Here is an 18,141-nt window from a genome sequence, read left to right as displayed (position 1 = left end):
ATCAAATTTAGTATTATATATCTTAGTATTTCTTAGGTGAACACACAAGTTTGAATTTTCTATAAATTGCAGTTAGAGACCTTAAGAACAGTAAAATTGCATCTGTTTGGTTACTATGTGACTTGCTATATATTAAGTTGGTGTTATTAAGTTGTGAAAGAAGGCAATGCAATTAAAGGATTTGCTCCTGATTTTTATGTTCAGCCAATTTAAAATTTCATGATATGTTTAAGGGTTAATACAAAGATTTATACATTGCTTTGTTTGGGGATAATTTGGGGATAAATTAAGATAGTCATTGATTGTATCAATTGTCTAGCCTATATCTGTCAATATATCTATGTTTTGCCTATATCTATATGTATCCATATCTTTATAGTAATGTCCATTAAGTTAACTTTGCATTACAGTTAAGGTAACTCATTTTTCTTGTTCATGAGCTCACCAAGGACTTTCTCATCCATGTTATTTCAGCTAGTTGAGGCCTTGCTGTTCAAGAACTAATTAGCTCTTTTTTCAAATGATTTTTAAAAAAGAAATGAAAGTCTAATTAGCCATTTCACTATTAGTTGTTACCACTGGAAAAAGTTTTGAGAGGAGAAGATTAAACCTAACACTCTAGCTAAAATGAAGGATTTGGGACTAGAGTATGGATTTCTAGTATTGATGTTTTTGTTCTTCCCCATAACCAAGGCAAATCAACAATGGACTTGTCAGTTGCATTTTAATCACACCCTATTTAAATATGTAACTTTTCCTCACAAGATACTAAGTGAATAAACTAATTTTATTTATTCTACATTCTGTAATTTATTTTTACATTTCAAGAAAACACCTTCCCAGATGAACTTTCCTTGAAAATAACTTAATGTGTATTCAAGTTTTAAATACAGTGATACCATTTAGAGAAAATTTTTTGATGTTTGGCTAAATTGTGTGAAGAATATAGCATTAGATTTGTATGGGAATAAGAAATATTTTTCAAAAGTAGCTTCCTTTCTTAAATGTAATCTTTGTTCACTAAAAAGTATGAGTGGATATGTTAATTTTGGAGTTCTTATCCTCTAAGTCATATTCCCTTGGATTCTTTGTTACCTTCCCAATTCCAAAGGACTAGTAGGACATTTCAGAGAAACACTGCAGATGTTTTTGAAACCCGGTCTAACTCAACACCTGCCACTGTGTAAAATTATCAGTTCATTCTCTCACCAAACGAATAGCAGCAAAAGTCTGTTATTTCAGTCCAGAGAATGTGTTTTCACCATAGATAAAGAGGTAAGTATGTATCATTTAATACAGTTACATTTTTAAAAGCTGAAATACAATTAAATTAATAAGCTCAGATATGGCAATATTTGGCATTCTGGAAAGAACTATCTCTTTAAAGGTATTAGCATAAAGATAGCACATTTGTTTATTATGCTTCCAAATCAGCTCCTAGTATCTCTGCCACAGGTAACAATTGACTTTTCAGGCTTCAAGTTAATAGCCTTGTCTCTTGCTTGTAGGGATCAATATTAGTATTAATTAATCACCATTATCGGCACTAGGATCTGGTTCTATTTGTTGTTACATCAGCAAAATATCAATATAGAAAGTGGACTCTCTGATCGTCATGGCAACTTCATCTCTTGGGTCAAAGAAAGTTTATCTTATCTGTGCATAGAGAGTGGCAAACTGTTTAGGGATCTAGTTTGAACTCTAAGAACATTGATTTAGTTTTTGTTTGCGAATAGAGGCTGAATTCCAATCACAAGGGATAGGTAAGATTTAAATATTAATGCCGAGAGGCTTGTCTGAGAGGGTGTCATACCATTACTGTCAGGCCGTCTTTTTGAGATGACAAAAAGGTAAAGAAGAATTGTCTAGTCAGGATTATTGAAAGCTTTAGTAATTTGTGCTTTTGAGAAACACTTTTAAAAATGAATATGTGATTATCATTAGGTAGAACTGGTTTTGATGAAGATTTCACATGTTAAAATAAAAGGCTATTCTTTTTTCTCTTTAATTTCTTCTTTCCTAGTCTCTTATTAATATCAACTCTATTTAAAAGGTAACTTTGAAGACTAGTTTTGCCTCACGATGAGTGTGAGGTAACTAGTCCTATGTCTACAGTGAGAGAGTTTTGCTATTTATTTTCAAGTCCAAGGAAGAAATTTATCTGAGGATATTTTAATATTAGCAAATACTTATTGCTAATAAGGAAAATCCTAAACAATAAGGTGAAGGAATAAATGTCTTTGAAGAATGCTTACAAATATAATAAAAGACCATAGGTTTCTAAAACCAGGAAACAAAATACACAGTATTTTGCAGATATTCCTCAGATATGCTGATTACTTCAAATGAGCATTTTTTTTGATCAGATCATTGGAAATTAGTCTTAAAAAAAAAGTTACGCCAGAGGGTAAAAGCTAGATTTAGGAATGATGCCTTAAATATTCTATGGGTAAAAGCTAGATTTAGGAATGATGCCTTAAATATTCTACTTTTCTTTTAGGATTATGGGCACTAAATACACTTAAATGTTTGTAGATTGGGGAACTCTGTATGCAACTTATGCTCTTGGAGACTTAAAAAAATGAATGTTCAGTGCCTGATGGCTATAACCAATGCCACATAATTATTCATTCCAAGCATTGTCTGTAGGGTAGCTAAAAACTCTATATAGCCTGCAAGGTAATGCTATTTATTATTTAATATTCTGGTAGTGTTCCCATGTATGTAAAGCAAGGAATATACTAATAAGAGACACTAATATAATAGTTAATATTAAGTACACTTTCATGTCATCTGGTCATGTGCCACTAACTGCTTAGTTTTATTTATTTGTGAAAGTGCTCTCCTTTGAATTGCTAGAAGCTGTTGAATGGTGTTAGTCTGATGTTTTCATGTAGGTGACTTGGCTGTTGCTAATGTCAGATTTATCATAAACAACTCATAAATATATATATAATAAGCTATACATAGACTATCACAAAATATATAAATTTAATATCCCACACAAAAGCTGTAGCAACTAGTTTTTGTGTAGGCCACTAAAATGCTATATTTTAATTAGTGTTTAAATTTTAAAACGAATTTAAAAATTATTTTTAAATGGGCCTTTATTAGAAGATATATTTAATGTTATTTGTCAGTTGATTTCTTTCTTAGAAAAATAAATTCTTTGGATGATATGAATTATTCTAATCCACATTTGGAAAACTTTTGTGGGCCTTCCTTTACTGAGAGAGAAAAAAATATTTTTTAAGCTAGTTGACATCTGTATGATATTGTGTAGGAAGATTTCTTGCAAGTGTAAGTTAATCTACATAGATTTTTTTCAGTAATCTCTAAAATTGTTTTATTTTTCACAAAATTTGCAAAATTTTAAAAATATTAATAGAGTGAAGAATTAATTACAAAATTTAGACTTAGGGGAAAACTTTTTAAAAATTTTCTGTTAATATGGAACTTTAAACTTTTAATTTCTGTATTAATTACTCCTTTGGAATATTGAACAATGGTATACTCTTGAAGAAAAACTGTATTCGCTTCACTGTGGTATATCCTGAAATTATTGGGAGCCTGCAGTAAATTGAGGAATAGAAGATGAAAAATAGTGAATTGACAAGTCTTCAAGTTCAATTGAGGGCCACAGTTCTCTTACTCTATGCAGAAAAATAGCTAAAAATCATGTATTTCTAAGTATTTTCAAATAATGATGAAATAGAAATTGTAAATAGCAAATATGCTGGGTTTTGTGCATTTTCACTTTGCATACTACATTAAGATTACCTAATTTGGAAGAGTGACTTTAAAGCTTAACACACAATTCGACTAGAAGTTCTGATTATTTACAATTAACTGACAAAATCTGTCGTAGATTAATTTTAGCATATTTGGTATTCAAGAAAAGTTTTACATTTATTTTTTATTACTTACAATAGCATAAAAGGGCTCCCCCCACCATATTTCTAGTAGAAGCTTGTTTAATTTCCCATATCTAATGTCTCCTAAAGGTAAATGCCATGGACTGGTAAGCCTTCGTGCTCCTTGTGTGTGCTGAGAAGTTCAAAGGCATTTGTGTTTTTTTTTTTTTCTTTTTAATAAAACCCTGTGAATTCAGTGGGGATCATTTGGAATGATGTGTTTCTCACTATATACAAATTATTTTCATGGTGTGCATTTTCATCCATGGCAAATATATCAGTGTAATACCTCGTGATGTTATATAGCCCATACTTACATGATTAAGGTATGCATTTAATTGTACACATTCTGTGGAGAAAATTTATGCTGTTTTTAAATGCTTTTCAATATATAGCTCAGTGAATGTATTATTGGGAGATGGATGTATATTGACAACATTACCTATTAATGGAATGCTTATATTAGTCATGAAGCTTGTTATTTTGATTTTTAAGAAAAATCTAAAAGTTTAATTTCTCCTTGAAGAAAAACAACAAAGGGAGGCAAGAAGACAGTTACTAATGCCAACATAGAATGCTTATATCCACAAAATATATGTATATTTTACTCTTCTTGTTTTTGTGTAGAAATTATAGAACAAATATCTGCTTTGAATTTGAAAATTTCAAATTTGTAATCTGTGTCATAATTGTCTTCTTACCTCCACTATTTATGTATAGCAGTATATTCTGGACTATGCCATTAAAGTAGGAAGCCAGCTAACATAGATTTGTCAACAGCATTGAAGGTTTAAACATGTTTTTTCCAAGACTGTTGTCAATATAAATAGATTAAACGACTCTTAATTTTCTAAGTCATTTTTCTTTATTTAGGATAAAACTGTCTGAATTTGTATTGTGCACACTTACCAATCAGTTCTTCTTTCTCTTCTTGAAGTGACATTCTCAAATTCCCAGTTTGGTAGCCTTTCTGCTTACAATGACATAAAAAGAACCAGATTTTCCAATGCTGTTTGACTTGCATATAAGTACTCTTGCATTTTTTGGAAATATTGGGCCTCCCACCTCCAAATGAAGATTCAGTGTGCAGGGGAGACTGACCAACCTGGGACTTGAGTGAATCTGAAATATTCAAGTGTTCATTTGCAAATATATTAGGTAGCTGCTAAAAATATCACCCCACTTCTTAACAATGTGCATCTTGGACAAACAGGCGCATATTTTGTCATCAAGTTGCTTAAGCTTCTGAAGTCAGGGCTACAACTGGGTCAGATGATAAGATGAGCACAACAGAGAAACGAAGAGAGCGTCTGATAAAACCTGATTGATTGATGTCTGGCTTCCCCACCATCACAGGCAGTTGACAGTTAGTTTGGGATCAGATGATTTGGCTTTTGCGATAGAAGATGGGGCCTGCTAGGCAAGCCTGAAGGACAAAAAGGTCAGTTTCTGTGTAGTGTCAAGTAATGTCGAGCTCCCACAAGGTGGGACATTATTAATATTTCATTCCCTCTCTTTTAGGTCCAGGCCCTAACATTTGATAGTCATTTAAAGGCCTGAAGATTCAGTCTACAAACAGAAATGTATGACTAGTTCCCTGTTAATTTAATTTAATGATTTTACTTTGTTGATATCATAAAGGATGAGGGTATATGCTCATTTCATAACTAAATCATATTTCATATGATACTTCGCAATATATAATGACTTTTTGCATATTTTATTATAATCTCATGAGGTAAAGAGCTACAAAAGATCATAGCACTTAACCTGGCCAAATTTAATATTAAAAAAAAACTTTTTGAAGAAATATAGGTTTTCTGGGATGAAAAATTACTTCATAAATTAATCTAGAGTTATCAGTCCAGCTACTTGGGAATTATAGGTTCTGAGAACCTTAGGTTAAAAAATATTCTAGTGCATGACACAGACATGTCAGAGTTTGGGGAAACCTTGGTTGGCACAATGGGAGAACTTTGTATAGATCCATAGTTAGTGAATGATTGTGCTAAAATTTGCTGAACTTGAATCTTGTTGGTTGGTGATGGGATTATTAGAATGTTTCCTTGCATTTTAATAATGGAAATCTCCGAATTCTTGACACATATTCAAATCACCTTTAAAAATCTATATTTGCTTGTTTTTTTGCTGTGATAGAAAAATGTTGTAGAGCACTTCTGAATTTGAACAGAATTAACAGGAGAAATGTTCTCAGAAAGAAAGGAGGAAGGCAAGCAGGCAGGCTGGCAGGCATAAAGTAGAATAGCTAGTTTTAGAATAAAATGGTTGCCAGTGTTATCCATAAAAATTAGTACCACTGTGACAGAATTGGAATTTGGACAGCCTGGATTTGAATTTAGATTTAGGACAGTTTGATACTCTCTAGAAATCCTCTATGATGTATCGTTTTTCTCTGAGTTTTGAGGGTCAGATCTCCAAAGGACAGTTGGGTCTCAGCTAATGCTGTAGGCTTAATATCAAGAAGATGAATTCTGCAAGGTGCCGTATTGCTGATAGTATAAGTGGAATACTGCCTGAAAACACTTGTGCCAGAACCTGAAGTGGTACTCATGATAAGTCATCAGGCAAGGTGAACCGATCACCATTTCAGCAGTAATTACTAATAGGTCCAAGAAAAGTGCATAAGAAAATGACCTAAATTCTTACTCTTCTATATAAATTTATATGGAACAAAACAATTTATGTCTATATATATATATATATACACGCACATATATATATGTGTGTGTGTGTGTGTGTGTGTGTGTGTGTTTCAGGAATAGTGAGGAATCAATAAAGTTATGGTTCCAAAAACTTTTGCAGAAAAGATGGTTCAGGGAAATGGTGCTGACCGTTACTGTTCCTGTTCTGATGGTCACATTGCTGATGGGAGTCTGGTAGTATTATTTATTCATGGTAGCTAATAATGGTCAATAATTTTGTTACATGAGAGAAAAGAGAAAACAACTGAATTTTTATTGTAAAATCGCTGTGTAAGTCTGTGATACATTTTTCAGTTTTACAGTTAAAATAATTTAAGACAGTGTCACAATTGTCAAATGCCAATTGCTTGGATAGTATTTCAGTTTTTGTGTGTGTATCTGTGAGCAGCTCTCTAAAGGTTAATAACCTGTTTTTTGGTGTTCACACACACACTTAATATTATAGAATATCTAATACTTCGTGTTCAACCTTTTTCTCCCATTATTATTTTGTTTGTTGTTTCTTTTGTTACTCCGTCTGGTTTTGAACCAGATGGAATATATATATATATATATATATGGTTATATAATAAATAATTATGATCAACAGTTCTTACAAATGGAAAAAAAGAATCAAGGAGCTGGCCAGCTAGACTGCAATTCCATGATTAATCCTCCAGATTCAGAAACCTCATTTAAGAAAGAGTATGAGTTTGGGATGCAGTGGCTGGACTGATGAGTCTGACATTCTCTTTGATGTTCTTTGACTCTTGGTTTGGAAGTTTTCATTTTGAAGAAATAAGAACAGGGAGGTTCAGTTATGGGATGTTACTAGGGCCTGTGTTAGGGGATTTGTTGTTTCTATACTGTGGTTAGTACCAGTGTACTTTATGTGGAGAAATAATCTCATGTATTACAGGAGATGAAACAGATGTTAACAGCATATTGTGCCTACTATCATAAGAAAGGAACATTATTACATTTTGAATGACAGATTTTTAGGTTAGGGTCTATAGGCTTTGAAGAGTTTGTGAATATCCACACATTTAATGAAAAATTTTAGGTATTCATGAATTTTTCTAGGAAATGGTTTTCATGAACTTCTCAATGGGCTTTACAGCCCTATCAAAACTTTAAGAGGACTCTAAAGAATTGCTATATAGACATCTATGTGATCACTTGTTACATTTTAAAAAGTAACAATATAAAATAGGAACAGTTTCATCTTTATTTGCCAAAATTTTTTTTTTTCAAAAACATAAAGTCAAGTCATATCACTTCACCACTCTTCCAGTGGACATCCCTTTGCAAATTAATACCTAAACTTTTGATCATGGACTACCAGATCCTCCATGATCTGTTCCTTATCTCTGACCTGATCACTAAGCATACTCTTGTTTTATAGCACTTCCTTACCCAACTCCTACCCATAAACCACTTGCACTCACTACATTTTATCTTTATGGGTCTTTGTTCTGTTCCGTAATCATGCCAAGCTGCCTGTCTTCCTGTTCTTTTCCTAGATTTCCATATGGCTGGCTTCTCATTCACTTCTTACTTCACATGTCAATTCTTCAGAAAGGTCTCTTTTAGCCTTTGCATTTGAAGTTGCCTCAGTTTGCTCTACAGACCATAACTTATGTATTTGTTAGATTATTTACATGTTTATTAGATGACTTTTTACTAGAATGTAAGCTCATTGGGTGTGTGACCTAGTCTTGTTCACTTCTGTAACTACAGTTGCTAGAAGAATACCAGGCACACAGCAGATACTAAAGAGTATTAGATTAATGAATGAATGAAAATTTGTTTTAAAAACCCACATAATTTCCTGTGATATATTTTTAAACAATTTTGCCCCAAGAAAAAATTGTTACCCATGTGTGTTAAATTTAACTAAAATGAAAATGTCATTTAATATTCAATAAACAAACATATAGTAAGTACTAATTTTGTGTAGCATGTTAAGCCATGGGGTTGGGGCAGATACAGACTATGGTCTCTCCCTTCAAGTGGTGCATTAAATAGTAATTACACTATGATTTAATCGTGATAGATAGAGGTGTAAAGTGATGTGGGCATTGGGGTTCATAAGTGCGTCAGGTTAAGCCTCTAGGATGAGGTCCTATTTCAACTGGGTATTGAAGGAGGAGTGGGAGATTTAGCCATCACAAGAGGGAATTGTATCCTGGCAGAAACAATAGCTCAACCAAGAGCAGAAAGGCATTAAGGAGCATGGCATTTTCCAGGTCCAGTGAATAGTTGTGGCCAAAGATGAAACTATGTGAGTGACAGAGAATGCATCTTGAGAGCTGATTTCGGGCCAAATTTTTAAAGGGCTTTGTGTGCCGTGTTAAAGAACTTGAACTCATCCTTTAGGTAATTGATGATCATTGCAGATTTTGAAAAATAGAGCCTGACCAGTGTATTTTATATTTGCTCGATAATTGCATGGTCCTACCAAATTTCAATTTGGAAATGGAAGAGAACAAAACAAAACAAAATAAAACAACCACCACAACAACAAAAACCTTTGAGCTAACAACGGGCTTCAGTTAACTTTCATTTTGTGAAATTTAACAATTATCGCTATGTCGAATTCAACGTTAGACCTTCTGTGCTGCCCTCTAACTTTTAGATACGGATTTCATAACAACATGGTAGCTGATGGCTAAAACCATCCCTCAGTGCTTTCAGTAGTTTAGTTTGAATATTTTATTGAGGCTAGACAACACATGCAAAAATAAATGAACAGAGCATATCTTTTTAATTGAATCTGTTTGTGCTTAACTCATGAGATTGTCTTTGGTAGTAGCTTTCCATTCATTCATATGCATTAGCCTAGTTTTATAGCTGCCTATCAAGAGGTAAAAATATTCACTAGCAAGTGGGCAAAGTAATTGTTACTGGGATTTCCAATTGTTGCAACCTCTTTGAAAGACAATCTGGCATGTTACAGCAATTAAAATTGCACGTATACTCTCTGACCCAGCAATTCTACATATCCCATAGAAACCCTCATACGTGTGCTCATTACAGCCTGGTTTCTAATAGCAAAAAATTAGAGGTCCTAAATGTCCATTAATAGGGGATGGGTTAAATAAAATTATGGTATAACCTTGTCATGTGTTGTAAAGGATAAGACAAATGTGTTCATGTTGATGTGGAAATATCTCAAAGACTTGTAAAATGAAAAAAAATCAGTATGGCATGCACCTATTTATAGTGTTTTTGAAAAGAAAAATGAATAGATATTAGATATATTTTTCATAAAAATTTCTAAAAAAAATGCAAGAAATTGTTGATGGTTTCTTTGGGAATGAGGCCTGGGAGTTTACGGTAGCACTTAGACTCTTTTTTCACTGTATGCCTCTTAATATTGTTTTCATTTTTTAACCACATGCAATTTTAATAAGTTACAAATTAATACGAATAACTAAAAAAGTAAAATATATACATTGGAATGTGAATGTTGGTATTTTCATACCACTGCTGTTACTGCTAGTAATAGACTGTGTGTGTGTGTGTGTGTGTGTGTGTGTGTGTGTGTGTGTGTGTGGTGGGGGGAGGGTTTTGGGGGCAGAAATCAGGTATATATTGCCATTATAATTATGTTTTCAATTATTTGTCTTCCCTTCGTTTGTGTAGTTGAGAGGATCAAAGTGCTTTTGGGAGTTGGGAAGAAAGTAGGGCACAGAAAAATATTTTATGGAATATGTTAATAATATCTCTATAATTTTAATAATGTTTAGTATCTCTCTAATTCAGACAATATGGGAGAGAATAGCTATAATGATAAATGTCTCTGAATTCTTACTGAGTTTATATGAGAATATACCAAAAGTGAGCACTCAAGTGAAGATTACGCTTACTTTTACTTTAGAAAAAGAAACAATGCAGAGAAAACGGTTTTAAATACATTCCCTTTCAAAGTATAGTATTTCTCTATTCTCAACAGCATAGGTAGTAGGTGTATTATTAACCTCAGATTGCTAGTGTATGATAGTTTGGTTTTAGATAAAAGTTCTATTCTTTAAATTCAGTGTACTCATTTAGACCCTGATATACAAAAAGTTTATCTCCACGATGTTGTTTTCCTGAGTTCAGAAATTTTATTCTGCCCTGCCCGAAAGAGTTCATCTCTCACCCGTATCAAATGTTTTACCTTCTGAGTGATTTTAAGATGCTTGTTATTTTTATACATATTATTATATGCAGACATAGTTTTAAGTTGGCCCTGGGCCCAATATGTTGCTCTTTTTTGTACCTTATTAAGGATTTTCTTATCCTTGAAAGTCTTCCAAGCTATCTCAAGTGTTCTCGTGGGCAGTAGCAGCAGCAGCAGCAACAGCAGCAGAAGGAAATGAACGAGTGCATGGAGAGACCAAAGCTTAGAGTGTCAGTGGGGTTTGAAAGGATACCCCTGAAGAAAATAGAAAGGTTTTAATTCATAAATGCCAACATCAATAACATAAATACCCTGGATAATTATGACAGAGTAGAAAGAAAATTAAATAGGTTGAATTTTTGTCAAATAATTTTAAAAGTGGACATAAGGTTAGGAAACAAGTAACATACGGAGTTGAGGGAAATTATAACCTGAAAACAAATGAAATATTTGTTTCTCTCATTTGAAGGAACGTAGAGCCTAGGAACATTAATACAACTTGAGAAAGGTTGTTTTTAACCGTGGTGTCTTCTAGCATTTTCAGCCTCATTGGCACATAGGACCAAAAGGTCAGTTTCATTTAATTCATTCTCGTGGATTCTGAACAACCCAGGTAGCGCTGAAGATGTTACTGTATTTTGTAATTTACATTCTGAGTTTGGACAGAGGTACTACAAGAGGTACTTATGCTCCTGTAAGTAAATTCATCTAATCAGTGGCATTATACAATGACTTTATGCAAATGGAGAACTAATTTTTTTTTGGAAAAAAGTTATTCTCTTGTGGTATGTTTTGCCATCAAGAATTCTATTCCTGAAGCCCCAAAGAAGTAAAGGAAAGAATCAGAGGAAAATGAACCCAAAGTGCATCCAGCCCCTGGCTTGCATGTGGCCTGCTGATGTTCCAGCCATCAACTGTTGAAAAGCTCCAAGTGGTTTTCATGATGATAAAGTTAGTGGTCAGCACCAAAAATAGACCCAGAGCAAGGCCTAGTAGAATAAATTACTGAAGATGATCAAGTTAGAACTACTTCTGCTGAGAAGACTACACGAAATTTCTGGGATAAAGAGTAATGAGGATTTTTGATGTTACTAGGATCCATTTTCAGAGTTGGGTGGCCTGCTACGTGCAGCGTGTTCTGATCAAATGGTGCTACCCCTCCCTAACTACCCTGTTGGAAATGTGTTAGCCCAGAGGTCTGACTGTCCTAAGAAACAGCGTTGCAAACTATCTACTTGAAAATAAGGATGTAGGTAACCTACATGTTAATTTTACAGTGCAAAATGCAGTGGCTGCCTATCAGATGGCATTTGAATGGATGTATGGCACAGAGTCATATATTTAAGATTTAGAAGGGGATTGAATTATACAATCATTCTTTAGTGAAGGGGTATGTTATAGTGTTTCAGAATTCTGGAGTCTTTCATAGGGGTTCACGTTCCTGCTCTAACACTTCCTTGTGGCGTGTCCTTTAGCATGTTACTTAATCTGTGACTCAGTTTCCCCATTTGTAAAGAAGAGGTTATTAAGAAGATCTTATGTAAGGGCCGTTGAGAGGATTCAATGAATTCACACATGTAAATAGTTTAGAACAGCATCAGGCATGCAGTAATAAAACTTTTCTAGATTATTAGTATTTTTGAGGTCAAATCCATGAAAAGAGATTGTTCTCTAGTAGTGGTAAATATCCTCAGGTATCTAAAATATAATTTTAAAGGTCTTTGGTTTGCATGTTTTAATTGACAAATATTTAAATGAAGTATGTTTTGGTAAATATTGTTTGTAGTTGAAGTAAGTTTTATAAAAAGATCTTGTTGAATACTCCAATTGAATAATTTTGCCCAAATCACCCTAAAGTAATTTTAAAAGGAATAAATACTTTATTCCCAATGTGGAAAATATTTTGAGCTTCACTGGGAAAAGCTTTATAAGATAGATTGATATTAAATTGTAATATACTCTTCTCACATACACAGACATATACATGCAGACATATACACTATATGACATACACATTATAGATATAGCTGTATAGATATAGGTATCTATAAACCAGTAAATGTTTTTACAAACTCTGAAATCTGTTAGAGATCACTTTGTCTCATTTCTTGGTATTAAATAACACAGGGGTGCTTTGGTTATACTAATCATTACCAGAAAAAGTGAATAGTTTTTGTTGTTGTTTTGTTTTGGTATTTTTCCAGACCGTTCTGAAGTTAATACATAAAATTCCTTTAGAAAGATCCTGACTGGAGTATCTCAAAAGATCATCGAAGAAACCAGTTGGTTAAAATGCATTTGGATGACCTGAACACATAGTTGTTGTGTCTCTAAATCCCAGACATACTTTATTAGGACAATCCAGCTGGTTTGCTATTTCTATCTCCTCATTATCAACACGTTATGGTATGGCCTCTTCCCCCTCACTTCCAATGCCAAGAATTTGGCAGGGACACCATGTTAGCAAGTCAGAGACTGGGGGTGGGGCAAGGCAACAATAGTTTCACACTGCTGCAGGAGTAAGGAAAATGTGTTTTCTAAACATTGTGCTACTGGGTTAAGATTGATAATAGATATTTTTAGTCTCTTCACTTGAGGAATTTGAAGAAATAAAATTTCACAAGTCTCTAGAAACACTCTTAAAGAAACATTTTCTTCATCCTAGTTCACACTTTCACATACATAGAATTTGGTTGTAAATCTCAAAGCTCCAAAATTATTTGCCTTCCTCCTCTTTCCCACCCTTGCCAATATTATAGAAACTCAAGAAAGTGAGAGAAAGAAAAATATTGTCCCTAGGTCTTATTTCGTAGTTTACATTATGAATAACAAGTCAATAACTGAATATCATATCATGTTTTATTATTATGTGTGTGACCTTATTAAATTAGTGACCTTAACTATCCTCTTCTAATGTATTAGAGCATAGAGAGAACAGACATGAAAATTTTTTTGGTCATAGTTCATGTTTTTTTTAAATTTAGTGAAATGAAAAATAATCAGATGAGGACTTTACTGACAGCTTTATAAGACTGCAAATTTTGTGAGTCAGTTAAGCTCTTCCAAAGTTATATTATAACTTCACATAAATGTAGATTCTCAAAATGATAATGGTCATGTAAATGTTCTTCAGTTATAAGTATGTATGTAATTTTGTGTGCTACAAATTTGTTTCTTACAGATCTCTTCCATTAAAAACTCTCTTCGTTAGGATGACTCATGAAATATTTTCTGTACTTTGTTAAAAAGTTTTAAAAATAATTTCAAATTAAAATGATTTATTTACTTTTCAAAACTCATGAATTATGCTTGTATAGCAACCTAAAGGTTCTTTTTATGATATTCCATGATGTTGTCATAAAACATTAGGTTTTAATAAATAAAGATTCACCTTTATTTATCACTATGCATAGAGATATTTATGAAAAAACGAGTTAGTTATGACCTCTTCCTTCCAAATAGGGAAAAACTACATAATGATATGCTTTGTTCACATATATATTAAATTCCTTTTATTCAATTTGACTCTTAGATGCATCTCATGCATTGCTCGGGCACTTGAAAGACAGCAGGTATGAACAATATCAGTAGAAACTTAGTCATTTAGAAATTGATACCTAGAGATCTTGTTTTATAATGTTCTTTTCCGGTCAGAAAAACAAACAAACAAACAAAAAAACATGTTACTCTATAAGACACCTTTTGTTAAATCTTTACTAGCTTGTTTAAAATATAGTAATGGATTTTCGTTTTTTAAAAGTCTCAGTTAAATAAGGCAAGAATTTCATAATCTGAGAAAGGAATAAAGCCATTAGTGAACGAATATCTGTCCACAGCTTTTAGTAAAGAGAAAAATATGTAATCTTTTGTGCCATTCACTAGAGCAGATTTGTGCCATCAGTATAGATGTGAGTAAAAACTCAACTTTGTCTTAAAGCCTCAATTCCTTGAAGTTTTATCATCCCAAGGGAAATGAAAGAGTTGTCTCTATGAATTTGCGTGTGTCTTACCTTAAGGTTGTAGTAAGGCATATTGAATATACTGGTAGGACATTGAGATTTTACTGTGGGTAGAAAAAGAAGAATGCCAATTAAAGTAGCAATGGTTTATTCACAAATTAAAGAAACAAATTGTTCCCCTGGGTGCCTCCTTAATTGATGAAGAGTAAATAAGTAGGACACTGTTAACTAGACCAGCAGAGTAGGGCAGGCGTATCTCTCAGGACTAAGGTTAGAACCTCAGGCTTTCTAAGTGTGAGGGATTTGTAAATGAAGCTACTTTGTTACTGTCAGAATTAATATGTGGATAAAAATCTATGTTTTCGAAGCTCTTACAGCTTTTTTTTTTGTATTCTTTCTTTATTTTTAAAAGTAGTTTTATGTTATTTTTGTACTATTAACATTCTACACTTATGACATTTCAGCCCCCTCACTACCGACACCGAACAATAGAACTGCTTCAATTAAGAAACAGAACATCAGCCCCTGGCATCTTATTCTGTTGTTCCATCTTTTTTGCTAGGGAGAATTCATTTGTTTCTTAATTAAGAAAAACACCAATAGCATGAAAAATCTGCTTATGGTACCTGAATGGTAATTAGGCAAAAGGTAAAAAGGAAACATGCACATACTTTCCAATAGCAGCCAAAATGAACTGGAGCTGATAAAAATGAACTACACTACCCTTGCATAAATGGAGGCTGAGAGAAGTGTACAGTCATTATGGCTAAGACAATATGCAAACTATCTTCAAAGAAATCAAATTGCTAGAGTGTTTTCATTTGCATGTATTAACTATTAACATAATGAGGAGAAGTGACATTGGACCTGGATTGTGTGTCTGTTCGGATTGATAATTCTACTGCATCTGCAAACAGACGCCCAAAAATCATGCTAGTAGTTAGATCAGAGTTGAACTCTGCAATGTGGGCTAAAACAAAATCTAGAGCTTGACAAACCTGCTGAGCTACTGAATGGTGAATGGTTGACATCTCTCTCATTCACATTGTGTCTCATTCATATTCTCTCTCTCTCACTCTCCTTTTATTTAATTTTTAAAAAACAATATTCTTTCAGTGTAAAAACTTACTTTGAGCTTGAAAGCAGCAAAATTGCCCTTTGGAACTTGTTTGTTTTCATCAGTGCGAGAATATAAGAATGGATGCCCCAGTGTATACATACGTTGTGCACATGTACCCTAGAACTTAAAGTATAATAAAAAATTTTAAAAAAGAATGGATGCCATAAAGGAGAGCTTAAGGAATTATAGGGTTAACTTAAGGTCTGTTGTTAGAGGATTTGAAAATATTGTATTTTTATTTATTGCCAGCAAATATAAATCTAGGACTAAAGGAAACTGGCATTTATTGAGCTTCTCTCATGTGGAATGCACTGTACAAACTGTTTTTCATGAAAGAAAATGGAAGGAGTTGTTGAGAAAAATGAAGGAGCCATTGCAATGAGAAAACACCTCCAGCCTTTTAGATAACCTCAGAGTTATCTAGACTCACTGAGCTTCTGGCTGTTAGTTTTTTCTCAGCTGTAAAATGGGCCAGTGCAACTACATTTCTGTTTCCTATTCTAAAAATCTTTGAGATCAGGAGCCAATTTCAATGTTCTTAAAAGCCTTAGGGAAATTGGAAAGTCATCACTCAGAAACCTGCCCACAACAACCAAAATGCCTTATTTCTTTAGGAGTCATGGGATTTATCACACCATCAGATGACATTTGCTATTCCATGCTGGTAAGAAACTCTAGCAATCACATACATTTTTGACTAATTTTAAGAAGATAAATATGAAATACATTTCTTGATTGTAGAATTCCTACTTTTAATGTCCCTACAAATCAGAATATGGCTTACTTTGAAAGCAATAAATCCATATAATGTAGTTTTCCTTTTTTGTAAAAGGTATTGATGTGTCTTGCTAATGATGGAGACTTGTGATTAATAACTTTATTTTGTACAATTTTATTTATATTAACAAATACATATTTTGATCTTTCTATGAATCTACCTGGCACTGTTCTATGTACAGAAGTCAGTGCTGCACTGGGAAGGTAAGATCTCTGCTTTCACAGAACGTACATTCTAGAGGTGGGCAACAGACAATAAAAACAGTAACTCAGTGAATGTGCGGTGCAGTTTCAGATTGGCCTAAGTATACGAAGAAAATAAAATAGAGGCCGGGCGCAGTGGCTCACGCCTGTAATCCCAGCACTTTGGGAGGCCGAGGCGGGAGGATCATGAGGTCAGGAGATCGAGACCACCCTGGCTAACATGGTGAAACCCCGTCTCTACTAAAAATACAAAAAATTAGCCGGGTGTGCTGGCGGGCGCCAGTAGTCCCAGCTACTCGGGAGGCTGTGGCAGGAGAATGGTGTGAACCCAGGAGGTGGAGCTTGCAGTGAGCCGAGATTGCGCCTCTGCACTCCTGCCTGGGTGTTTCAGCCATACCTTTCCAAAAAAAAAAAAAAAAAAAAAAAAAAAAAAAAAAAAAGAAAATAAAATAGAATAATGTGACAAAGAGTAACTGCTGGGACTGCCGGACAATGATCTGTTAGACACAAATTTCCTAAACTTGATGCTGTTGATGGGAGACATAAATTAGTCTCTTTCTTTGAAAAATGGATAGGAACCACTGTCAAGGGTGAGGAGACAAATGTCCACTAGAGACTTTCATCTACCCCAGCCCCCAATGGCCCAGCTTAACGATATTACCTTTTGAATGGTGTAAAGGCCAGTAAAAAAGCAGATGTGTCAGAAATGAAGTTAAGTTGGGATAATGTCGTTACTAAGGCAGGCATAGAACATAACCTCATGGGACTTCCACTCTCTAAAAGATGCACAAATCCATCCAAAATAATTATATTGGCTCTCAAGAAACTCATTCCAATGTGCTTTGATTTTTCAGACATGTCATTTATTTATATGGTATTTGCATTTTCAACAAATAGAGAGCAATGCAATCGCGCTGACAATGACATGATTCTGTCCATATTATGAGAGTGAATTTCTATCACGAAATACTGCATTATGGTATTACACAACATATGTAATATTAACAATGCAATACTTTATTGAAATACAATAACATTAAAAATAGATATTATTAATGTTAAGTAACAATGCAATATATAATGCATGTGGCAATATAGTATGTATATTACTGTAATGTTAACAATATAACATTATTATTAATATATGCAATATTAACACAACTGATATATCCTCGTTTTTTATATATATGCTTCCCTGAATGAAAATTTGTAACTGGTTAGATTAAGTGATAAGTACTGGCAATTTTTATCAACTATTAATACTACTGTTGTAGTAGCAGTTGGTGAAACTTTTAGG

Source organism: Mandrillus leucophaeus, unplaced genomic scaffold (assembly GCF_000951045.1).
Source record: "Mandrillus leucophaeus isolate KB7577 unplaced genomic scaffold, Mleu.le_1.0 Scaffold444, whole genome shotgun sequence".
Lineage (NCBI taxonomy): Eukaryota > Metazoa > Chordata > Mammalia > Primates > Cercopithecidae > Mandrillus > Mandrillus leucophaeus.
The sequence above is the reverse complement of the archived record's forward strand: the minus strand, read 5'-3'. Positions refer to the sequence as shown.